Below are 12,424 nucleotides of genomic sequence, written 5' to 3' on the forward strand. Positions count from 1 at the left end.
TTGTCTCTCTCTGTCTCTGTCTCTCCTCTCCGTCTCTCTCTGTCTCTTGCTCTGTCTCTGTCTCCATTACTCTTTCTGTGTGTGTCTTTGTCTCTTCATCTGTGTCTTTGTGTCTTCATCTCTGTCTCTACCTCTCTCTGTCTCTGTCTCTCTGTCTCTGTCTCTCCCCCCCCCCCCCCCTAGTGGTATCCATTGATCCAGGCAACCATTCCTTGTTGGGAGTGGCCACCCCCTTCTCAGAAGTCCTTTGCCAGAAAGAGCTCCTAGTCAACCCCTGGGCTCTAAGAGCTCAGCCCTTTCTTGATTGTCTCCTTCTGCCACGCTCCAGCCTTTTCTCCTGAGCCAGGTCCAGCTTTCCACATCAGTCCTTTCTTCTGTCTTTACCCTGTAACTTTTTTCCCACATCTGTAAAGGAACATCACTATGTCTTGTAGCCTTGAATGTGCACATCCATGTGCAGGCATGTGCACATCATGTGGACGTAGGTGTATGCGTGTGTGGTGGGAGGGGAGCGTTCCTCAGCCCCCTCCTTTCTGAGGACTTTGAACGCTGAAACAGCTTACTTGGCCTTAGCCAAAACAGAGGGTGCTTCATGAGTCCAAGAGCCCCAAGAGGAGTTATTCCTCTCCTCAGCCTTCTCAGCCTTGGCCAGTGAAGGAAGATGATCTCTTGTATTCCCCCTCTGGTAACTGTCCTTGCCTCTATCTTCCTACCTGTCCTTTTGGAAGCTGGAATGGTGACCTCATGGCCTAATTCACTTGTCGACCTTTCCTGATGGCTGAGTGGTGGTGGGAAGGCCAAAGCCTCCTCCCTCCAATACCTGGAAGGCCCAACACTCACAGCTCATCGGTCATGCTTAGAAACAGTGACCACCAGACTAGGGCAGAAGGGGACAGGCAGGCGGCAAAACCCCAGGAGCTGAGACTTCATTTGGCAATTCAGTTAGATGGAGCCCTGTCTTTGGGCAAAAGGCCATTCTGTTGATCTCCCAGCCTCAAGACAGGATTATATTTCACTTAAATCTTTTTGTACTAAGCAACAGCCACAGGTGGCTTTCATGTGCAGCCTTTGTCCCTTCAGGACCCCAGATAGAGAAGAGAAAGTGCACTATTGACTGGCCTCTCGAGGGCAGACTCTAGATAGAAAGTGGAGCCACAAGTCCCTGCAGGCCTCCTATCGACGTAGAAAACCACATACTTGGATTGTCTATGTCCTGTTGGATTTGTATCTATTTGGTGAAATTTCTCCTAATTGCCTTTAAATCTGGTGCAGCCCAATCCATGCTGGGAGTGTGACCACCTGTTCTAAGGCATGTGGCCGACCAGAAGTTCTTTTCAATAAATTCAAAATTAGCCTGATCCTTATCTGCCTTTCTACAAACAAGTATGTGAGTCCATCAGTAAAAGTGTAAGAGGGAAATGAAATCAAACAAACAGAAGGCAAAAAGGTGAGTGGGCATGAAGATGGCCTGTTATAAACCCTCTCCCAAAGGTGTGGCTCTTAGACATGATAGGAGCCAAGTAGCCCCCTTATCCCCATGCGTGATCCCTGCCTAATGTCTTTGCTGTATATGTCACATGAATTTGTTGCGGTTATTATTGTCATTAATCATCCACTTGTAGACAATGTGTATACGGTTCTTTCCATTCCGCGTTCGTCACCCTATGTATGACACCTCATCTAAGCCTTCCCACATTTCATTGAGCTCATCATGAACTTATCATTTCTTAGGATTCTAGAATATGCCATCATTGTTCCAGCCATTCCCTAGTCATAGGACTCCTAATTGGTTTTCAATGGCTTTGTTAGTAAAATAGTGCTGCCAGCATACAGTAAGCCCCTAATAAGTGCTCATTGCCTGGGCTGGCCTGTCATCCTGCCTGCCTGCTAGGAATATTTTTGTGGGGTTTCTCCCCATGTTGAGACCCTCTTTAGGGTATCTGTAGACCCTGTAGTGGGGCTGCTAGGGCATGTATGTATGTACATTTTGGTAACTCATAAGCTTCTATGTACCTTCCCTAAAACATTATGCAGATTCATAGCTTTCATGTATGAGTATGCCTTTTTTATTATCCCAGTTCATCTTTGGGTCAATGGTGATTATAAATAATTAGAGTAACAGAACTTGGAGAAATAAGAGGACAGCCTCCTCATGGGATTTTCTTTCCTCCTCTCTTCTCCCCTTTCTTTCTGAACAATCCCCAATTTACAATGGGTCCCATTCCACAAAACTGTTCCAGGCTCAAGACACTCCATGGGGCCACATCAACTGGAAACCAAAGCTCACAAGCCCCAAGTGGCATGTTTACACAACAAGCTCAAAGTCAAGTCATTTCATGAAATAGACTAATAAGCCTGAGACACAATCTCCCAGGAATACACCAGTCAATCAGCAAGCATCTAGTAAGTGCCTACTGTGTGCCAAGCGCTGCTAAATGTTTGGAATGTAAAGAAACAAAGGACAGCCCCTGTCCTTGAGAAGTTCATAGTCTAATGGGGGAAACAGCATGCAAGTAGCCATGTGTGCCTATGCACATATGTGCACATCAGATAGATAGATATACATAGACATGTATTACAGTGTAAATGCAAGGTAATCTCTGAGGCGGGAAGGGTGAGGAAGGGGGGGGTACTGTAAAAGCTGCTGAAGTTGAGATCCCCCCTGCATTTTGAAGCCAGGAAGCAGAGGTGAGGAGGGAGAATGTTCCAGTGAAGAGACAAACAGTTGGAAGACAGAGTATTGTGCTCGAAACACACAGGGTCAGAGAGTAGGTGGAGCCCATCGGAAGAACATTGAAAAGGTAGGAAGGGGCCAGGTGATAGAAGACTTTCAGTACAAAAGAAAAGATTTGCTATTTGATGCCAGAGATAGTGAGGAGTCCAGGCAGGTCACTTTGGCGGCTGAGACTGGCAGAGCTCCCACCCCCAGCAGCTGCTTCCACGGTCCAGGTGTGTGTGGGGGGGTGAGGGCCTGCCCAAGTGGGGGCAGGGCCAGAGGAGAGAGATTAGCAAGGTCAAACCCAACACCATCAGTGAGAATGAGGAGTGCACCTCTGTAGCAAGGTCCCCCCTAGGGACAATGTCTGTCTCTGCTTCTTGCTGATGCTCCCAATGTCATCTACTCATTCACGGCCAGGCGGGGCTCCACGGGGTACCTGCTTCTCTCTGCTTTCAGCTTTGGCCTTCGGCTGGAGTTCTCAACTGAAGCAATAACTTTTTCCTCCTAAGAAAAAGGCTAGGATCTGCCCTTGCTTGTCGAGGCAGAGCCCCAGAAGCTTTGGCTGTAGGTTTTTTTGAAAGGTAAAGCCCCAGTAAACCATCGGACTAGGGAAAAAGCGAAGACTGGTGACATAAACCAAAGCCCAATGTTTACTTCTTGTTCCCTCTGCCATAGGTGTAGAAATTCCTTCTGTCTACCAACTCAGGATAACTCAGGATAGATGCTGTCCTTCCAAGAAACTGCCACCACCCCCTCCCGACCCCCACTAAATTTCTTAACCCCAAGATGCTTTTGGTCTCCCATGCAAATGAATGGGAGGGTGAAAAGGCACTGGACCTTACCCAGTGGGCAAGGTCATTACTTCCCTCCTCTGTTGCTGCATTCCTTTCATAGTAAGTGTGGCTAGCCTCAACCTTCAAGGCTTTGAGTACTCAGCCCTCCTTTCTGTCTTTCCTTCCATCTTTTTTGCCTGTCCATCTGTCTCTATTTTTACCTCCCCCTCCCTCTTCCCCTCCATGACTTCATTGAGTTGCTTTCTAGTGTTGAAGAGCCAGAGACCGAAGGTTTAGGGTTTCCACAGCCCAAGGACTCTACAGTGAGGAGGTTTCAGGAGTTCTGAAGGCTGAAGGTTCTCCTGGTAGAAGGTACTGGGGCTAGAGATTGATACGCTCTGAAGGTTGAAGATCCTGGGGCCAGGACTTGGGGTGTTTCACAAGCAGGAAGATTGCTACACTTGGGAGCAGCCCCCCAAAACTTCAAGGCTGGTTTGACCTGTCTCCAAACCTCTGTGGTCTGGCTCCTTCCTGTTAGCAGGGAGCAAGGAATCTGAGAAACAGCTAGCAGGACTGGGGAGAAAATACTGCATTTCATCCCTCCTTGTGGGGCAGGCCTTCTGAGGAGGAGCAGCTGGAGCCAGTCAGCACTGGGCTCTTCCCTTGGTGAATGAGCCTGCCATGATCTCCTTAAAGTCACTGAATTTTCCAAGTATCTCTGGGGACCCTTTACAAAACACAGGTATGTCAGTATCCACATGTCCAATATTCCTGTCAGATTAATGTAGAATAAAGACTGAGTGGGGGGAGGGAAGACTTGTCCATGGATCCCTTAAAGTCAGGCTCCCATGAAACATCAGGGCTTGCCCTCGGAAAATCAGGGTATTGTAAGCACTGGGAGAGGCCTCACTCCCAGGGCACTGGACCATGTGCCTAGGTGGGAGACCCTGCTAAAGTGGCCCTTTCCCGGTGCAGAGGCAGGTATGAGGACCAGAGAACTCAGTCTTGTTTTCCTGGGGACGGGCCTAACCCAGTTGCCCCTGAGCAGAGAACCTTAGGGGAAGGGCATGTCCTACCTCCCTCTCTAGCCTCCAAATCTCAGAAGAGACAGGGCCTGAAAGAGAAACAGACAAAAGGGACTTATTTTCTGGATGGGATGCTCACTGAGATCCAGGAGCTGGTTTCTATGGTGAAGATGATGGGGATCCTGGAGGAAGTGATCACCGCGCACCACCTTCGAGAGTTTGTGAAAAAGAAAATGGGGAGAGATATGTGCACCGCTCTTCCAACTGAGGGTGACTGTATTTGTGGGAGATGATACTCCAGTTTTATCAGGAGAGGATGTTTTACATAATTTTATTTCATTAAATGACTTTGCTTTGACTTCTGGCTGAGTGTCAAAAGCTTGCACATGTGTGTGCGGGAGGGGTCTAGTGAGCCGTGCTTTTCCAGGCAGGTGTTTGCACAGAGCCTAAGGTGGCTTTTGGGGGCTGGCAGCGCTTCCAAAATGAAGGGAGTCCAATCTGGGGAGAGGTGACTTCGTAAGATCCAGGGAAAGGCTCCATGGGACTTCATAGCCAAAATGTCTAAAAAGAAAATGAACCGAGGAGGGACCAGAAACTGTCCAGAAAGGAACTCTACCAACATGAAGGGGATTGTCACAAGAAAGAGGAATCGGAGGACTGGCTGAAGAATCTACTGTGGATGCTCACGCTATTCAGCAGCCCCTGAGATCTCAAAAAGATCCGCGCATAAGGTGGAAGGCAAGAGAGGGCAGAGACAGGGCGCTGTGCCGCTGGACAAGCAGCATCAGGAGCAGGGCTGAGACTGGGAGAAAGTGCAGGACAAGAGCAAGCAGGGAAAAAGAAAATGATTCAAGAAGGGAGAAGGCAACTGCAGGAGGGGGAATACCAATGTCAAGGCCACCAGACAGGGGGCAGAGCTTTCTTCCTGTTTCTTCTGCCAAGGAGGAGGAACTTTAATGCACAGAAACCTATAAATAAGGTCAGCACAGAGACCATAAGGGAGCACCGAGCCACCCTCCATGACTCACTCAAGTCCCCTGACCCAGAGGAAACACACCCTTGGGCTGAGAAAACTGGCAGTCATGAGTGCTGAGTCACTGGTAGGGATACCTGCAAGAGCCCAGAAGAGGGGAGAGATGCCACAGGCCCAGAGAAGGACAAAGATCCCTCCAGAGCCTGTCAATGATGGCCCAGTGAGCTTGAATCCGATTCCTGGGGAATACACGAGAACAGACCAGGCGAGAGATGGTTAGTCCATAGCTAGAAAGGGAAAGTGGGGATTACAAAGACCAGCATGGGCTTCAGCAAGGGCAGGCCACGCCAGACTGGCCTTGTTTTCTTATATAGGGTTAATAAACTGCAAGGTGAAGGATTCCTATATGTCTGGTTGCCCACATTGTAGCAAAGCTTCTGATAAAACACCTCATACTATTCTGCTGGATTAGATGAAACCCTAGTTGGGAGGATTTGGGACTGATTGAATGAGCAGACTCAAAGTGGCCATCAATGGTTCTTGTCAACCTGGCAGGATGTCTCCAGTGGAGTGGCCCAGGGATCTGGGCTTAGCCCTGAGCTGTTGAGAATTTTTATCAATGACTTAGATAAAAGCATCAGGAGCACAGGACTGACACTGGATGACAGACACAATATCCAAGAAGATCTCACAATTGCAGAGAATTGGGCTAGATCCAATCAGAAGAGGTGTGCTAGGGATCAATGTAATGTTTTATACTAGGCTTAGAAAATCAGCTTCTCTAAGACAGACCAGAGGAGGATGAAGATGGTTTGGTGACAGTTTGTGAGAAAAAAAGACTCTAGTTTGTGTGTTTGTGTGGGTGTGTTCCTATGTGTGTATCTGTGTGGGTGTGTTCCTATGTGTGTACCTGTGTGTGTGAGTATGTGTGTATCTGTGTGTGTGTGTGTGTGTGTGTGTGACATGGCTGCTTTAAAACCAAATGGGCAGTAAGGCTGGATTAGGAGAGATGTAGCCCCAGAGAAGAAGGTGATGGTGCCCGTGTACTCTGTCTCGCTCAGAACACACTGTGTTCAGGATGGTGGAGGCCATGGAGTTCATGTGATATCAATCAGTCAGTCAATCAGCATGCATTTATTAAGCTCCTACTATATAGAGGCCTGAAGGGTCCCCTGATGCCAGAGGAGTCTCAGATTCTGGAATGAATGAGGAGAACTGAGCCTCCCCCACCACCCTACCTCTGCCCCCACCAGCTCACTAAACACTTGCAGCCTCAGGCCTTTCTTCCCAGTACTGCGCTTTCTCCTCCCCACCCCCCCATCTACCCTCCTACTCGGGCCGTTCAGTTCAAGGCCACCACCTGAAGCCCCTGGCATCACCCTTTCTTCTAGGATATTCCAATCTGTTCCAAGCCCCAGCACCCCAGCTCTTTTCTCACAGCCTCCTGCACACATCCCAGTTGCCCCAGAAGGCACCAGGCAGAGCTAACTCTCGCCCAGCCCCTACTGTACCCAATCTCCCTAGGCTGACAGGGGTGGCCCTCCTCTCTCCCGGCCCCCTCAACCTCTCTTTCCCACCTTCCCAGGGACCCAGCCTCAGATGCCGGGCCTCTGAAATCATCCTTTCCAGCCCACTAGGCCTGGATCCAGCTCAGCTGCTGAACAGCTCAATTCCCTCATCAGACACTGCCCTTGGCTCCCCGAAGACTGATCATTGTCCTGGGAGCTCGGCCCTGGGAGACAGGCCTTTCTATTATTCTCCAGGAATGGAGCTATGCCCAGCCTCCCCTCCCCACCCAGCCTTTCCTCACTTCCCTGATGAACTCTTTTCTCTCTTCATTTCCTCTTCAGCGCCTTCCCAGCCCCAGTCCCAGCCCCAGCTGATCTGTTCATTGGTTCTCACTGCCAAGTTCAGGGCCATTCCCGATCTGACACCAGACCAAGGAGGTGAGCCTTGGCCAAGGCTTCCATCCCATATCCCCCATCTGGCCCTGCCAGAAAAGAGGAATGGAAGAGGCCTCAGCAGCTGCCTGCCCAGTCTTTAATAAGCATCTGGGACAAGCCCTGTTCAGCTCAAGAGAGCCCTCCAATGAAAAGCACCATTGCCCTCCCCTCTGGACAGCTCATTCCATCTATAGAGACCTTCCATTGTCAAGAAGTTATTTTCTGATTTCAGGCTGAAATATGCCTCTTCCAACTTTCAGTCATTGTCCCTGGCTCTGCTTTCTGAGGTCAAACCGGACCAAACGAAGTCCTCTTTCCTAGGAGAAACCACCCACCCTCCCTCATCTCTAGACTAAACACCCAGAGTTCTTCTTCAAAGGATCTTTATATGCCACAGCCTCCAGGCTGTTCACCACCCTGATCACCTTCTCAACCGCCTTCCTCCTTAAATGGTGGTGCCCAATGCTGATGAAGAGGTCTGAATAAGCCAGAGCCCCATGGAGATCTCATGTCTCTCTAGAATCTCTTTCCTCAATGCAACCCAAGGTCGGTTGCATTTGGCTTTCTTTGGGGGCCACCACATCCCTATAGGCTGACATACTGAACTTGCAGCCTTGAACTCAGACCCCTAAATCTCTTTCACAGAAGCTACTCTGTAGACATGCCTCTTCTACCCTATATTTTTGAGGTCGATTTTTTGAACCTAAGTGTATGACTTTACATGGATCCCTCTGAAATTTCTAGCCCAATGTTCTATGTTCACATCTTTGTTTGCATCCAGACTGTCACCTTCCTAGCTACATGACACCTGCAAATTTGATAAGGGGATGTTAGCCAAGTCACTGATCTACAGCTCAGGGCTAAGCCCAGATCCCTGGGCCACTCCACTGGAGACATCCTGCCAGGTTGACAAGAACCATTGATGGCCACTTTGAGTCTGTTCATTCAATCAGTCCCAAATCCTCCCAACTAGGGTTTCATCTAATCCAGCAGAATAGTATGAGGTGTTTTATCAGAAGCTTTGCTACAATGTGGGCAACCAGACATATAGGAATCCTTCACCTTGCAGTTTATTAACCCTATATAAGAAAACAAGGCCAGTCTGGCGTGGCCTGCCCTTGCTGAAGCCCATGCTGGTCTTTGTAATCCCCACTTTCCCTTTCTAGCTATGGACTAACCATCTCTCGCCTGGTCTGTTCTCGTGTATTCCCCAGGAATCGGATTCAAGCTCACTGGGCCATCATTGACAGGCTCTGGAGGGATCTTTGTCCTTCTCTGGGCCTGTGGCATCTCTCCCCTCTTCTGGGCTCTTGCAGGTATCCCTACCAGTGACTCAGCACTCATGACTGCCAGTTTTCTCAGCCCAAGGGTGTGTTTCCTCTGGGTCAGGGGACTTGAGTGAGTCATGGAGGGTGGCTCGGTGCTTCCTTATGGTCTTCATGCCATGCCGTATCCCTGGAATCCCTTTCCCAATTCCCCATTCTCCCAACTCATAGTACCTGGCATCTAAGTACATTGTGTGTGTGTGTGTGTGTGTGTGTGTGGGTGTGTGGGTATGTGTACACAGTTTCTTTTCCTAACTCACAAAGGATGAAATTATTATTAAGGCAGGTACAAAAGTCATCAGTTGCTCTGCTTTTGACAGGGAGTGAGAAATCCTGTGACCCCTCCACCCGCCTGGTTCTCCCCTAGCCTGAGCGGTCCAACTGTGTGGGCTAGTGTCTAAGACACCAGGAAAGGCTCTGGCCAGACGTGGATGGAGAAGAGGGGGGAGACTCTAACAACTGAGGGAATTGGAGAAGACCTTGTGGAGCAGATGGCCTTGGAGTTGGCTTTTGAAAGGGTTCCAAGAGGAAGAGGTGAAGAGGAAGGGCATTCTAGGCATGGGGCACAGCCCATGCAAAGACAGGGATTCAGGATATGTATAAAGGGAGGAGTGGGTAATCAGCCTGGAAGGCAGGGCTTGGGGCTGAAGTGGGGAACATCTATCCCACAGCCTGGATCCATTCTGCTGGAGGACACCACCTGGCCCTGAGAGCCCTAGATGGGGCTTTGGAAGCAGGAGAACAAGGAACAGATTTTTCTATATGTATCTGATGACCTGAGGCAGCTTGGCCACAACCCCGACCCACCTGGGGCCTGATGGTGGGCTTCCTCCCTCCTCCTTCCAGCATCTCCCCTCTAGGCAAGGGCACAAAGGCCTGAGAAGGCAGAGATGAGGAAGAGAAAGAAGCCAACACACTCAGACACATACAGGGTCCTACATTCCCACACAAAATTTCAGTTACAGGGGGTCTCAGATTCACACGTGCAATCCCTGTGCCACATAAAAACAGTCCCCCACAGCGCCACACATAATTGTGCATACCCAGAGAGAACATGATCACAGACCCCCCCCAGTCTTTGAAGGACTGCAGAAAACACGGCAGTGCCATAGGACTGCCGAAGGCTGGGCACTGATCTGATTTTCACAAAAGGGAACAGAATGGTGTCTGCAAATGCCAAGACTTGGATTCCTGGCAACATTCTAGAGTGTTTTTATTAGAGAGATGGTTAGTAACCACTCAGCGAAAGACATGGCGATCCCCAAAGCCAGCGTGGCCTCCACAAGAACGGTATGTTCAAAGTCAGTACAAGCATTCATTAAGTGGTTCCTATGGGCATGGCTCTGGGCCAAGCTCTGGGAATGCCAAAGCAGAGACCTTTAAAGTCCCTGCCCCCAAGGAGCTTACAATCTACAGACATGTTTTGACAGATGAACCTCATTTCCTTCTTTGATATGGTCAGGCCAGGGAGATCCTGGAGAAATTATTTTCTCTGCTCTTTAGCCCATCACTTGAGAAAAGCCTTTACACAGTGTTTGTGGAGAAGTCATGAGATGATCCTGGATTTGTGACTGCTTGGCCCAACGTTTCTTCCCAATTTTAGACATGAATTGGATGAAGATACAAACAAGAAGATTCTGGGAAGGACCAGTCACATCCAAGCTGCAAATGATGGGGTCCCGGAAGAGAACAGTGGACTGAAGCCTCTGAGACAGAGTGTGATTGGGCCAAAGGGCCAGACTCCCAGGTGGCCTCAAAGACTTGGCCTCCCATTCATGCTGCCCTCACAGAGGCAGTTTGTTTTGCCAATCCCCCCCTGCCCAGGGCTCTCAGCACTATCTCCCACCCCATCTCCTTGGCTCTAGTCTCCCAGACCATACCATGGCCTCCGTTTACCCCCTCCCAGCTCTTCCACAACCTTGCCCCTTCCTTGGCCTTAATATGGCACTTGGCTATGGCCAATCTCATGTTGTTCTCCACTTGGTGGCTTCCCTGACTACACTCTAAGCTTCTAGAGAGGAAGGGGGGGGGGAACCATCCTCCTCCTTGCCTTCTCCTGCTGGGAACCTCCTTCCCTGGAAGCCATAGGAATCAGCATATGCAACTTGGAAAAGCCTTCCTGATCAGATTGTCCAAGCTGGTCCTTTTCCAGATGGCTTAGGACTCCTAGCTGAGTCAGGATCCAAACTCATGTCTGATTCCTTCTCTGTCTATTTCTACTGCCAGCACCCTTGTGTTGACCTTGGCTACCTGCTGCCTGACTGTGTGTGAAGGATGCGGCTCCCAGTTAGCAGCCATACCCACGGCTCAGGTAAGTGGTGGGAATGGGGCAAGTTGTGTGATCTATTCCTTGTATAAGCTGGATAAACGCTCGGCTGAGCTATCTCCTGACAGCCGCTTACCACTTGGGTGCTTTGGTTTCTTCTCTGTAAAAGGAGAATGATGCTTCTGCTTCCTACCTACCTTCCTACCAGTGATGCTGGGAGGATGAAAGGATGGGAGGGATGAGAGGGTGTGAGGTCAGTTAGTATCCAGGGGACGACAGAGCAGCTGGACAGGGGCAGGGCTTGGTCACTGGGCTCCCTCCTGGTGCTGGACACACTCCTTTCCCATTCTGGGCTTGCCCACTGCAGGCTGCCGCACTTCAGCTGTTTCTGCCTTCTTCCTTTGCCCTATACTGCCTCTGGTCAAGTGCCTTCAGCCCCTGGCTCTTCGCCCATAGTTCTTTGCATTAGCCCACAGCAGTTTCCAAGTTCTCAAGGTCAAAGGTGGCCCTGGTGGGGTAGGGGAGCATTCCTGGGCTGGGCTGGCTTGGGTTGGGGACCGTCAGAAGGAGGGGCAGGGTTCCAAGTGTTTTTGTTCCCTCTGTTGGGGAGGAGGAGAGAAAAGGAGAGAGGAAGGGAGTTACTCCCCATCTGGAACCATGTGGAATTTCAGCAGTGGAGACATTTAACCTGATTTTAATTTAAGTTGAAACGTCTGATATTTCTGATAGTAATAACATGCTATGGATGGGGGGGGGGGGGGGGGGGGGGGGGGGGAGGAGAAAACCCCAAAGGAAGACCAACTAGCTCTTATGATTCCTTTCTCAGTCTGGCCCAGGGCTGCAGGCCCTGGCAGGCAGTTAATGGACGCCGGAATGAATCAGATGTGGGGAACGTCAAGGGAAGCTGGAGACTGGAGCCGGACCCATCCATTCTGGGGGTCTGCCCAGTGGCCGCGCTTTCAGCAGGGCCCAATTTCTGCACCCTGCTCTTGGCAGCCAGCCTTGGAGCCACTGGCCCTGCCCTGGGCCCCCAAGGCAGTGTGTTCTTCTAGGTCCCAGCTGGCTCCGTGGGGCCTCCTCTGCTGCTGCCACCATTCCTTCCTCACTGTTGGTGCCTCCCTCACTGGGAGTCATGGCGATTCCATGCATCCCATTGCCAGCAGCAGCTGGTAAGCACCTACTATGCATAGAGTACTCTGCCACGGCAGTTGCTGGAGATACAAAGACCGAAAGGAAGCAATTCTGCTTTCAGGGAGCTTCCGCTCTACTGGTTTCCCCGCTACTGCCCCTGACCTCCATGCTGAGGAGCGCCTGTCTTTTTTATTGTTTCATCTCGTGCTCACCAGGTCGGTGGCCTTACTTGGCCAGGCCTCGAGCTAGTGGAATCTGCTGTCCCGTTC

This window comes from Petaurus breviceps, unplaced genomic scaffold (genome assembly GCF_028583685.1).
Source record: "Petaurus breviceps papuanus isolate PSGF00001 unplaced genomic scaffold, PetGlider_PUasm1.0 90451, whole genome shotgun sequence".
Lineage (NCBI taxonomy): Eukaryota > Metazoa > Chordata > Mammalia > Diprotodontia > Petauridae > Petaurus > Petaurus breviceps.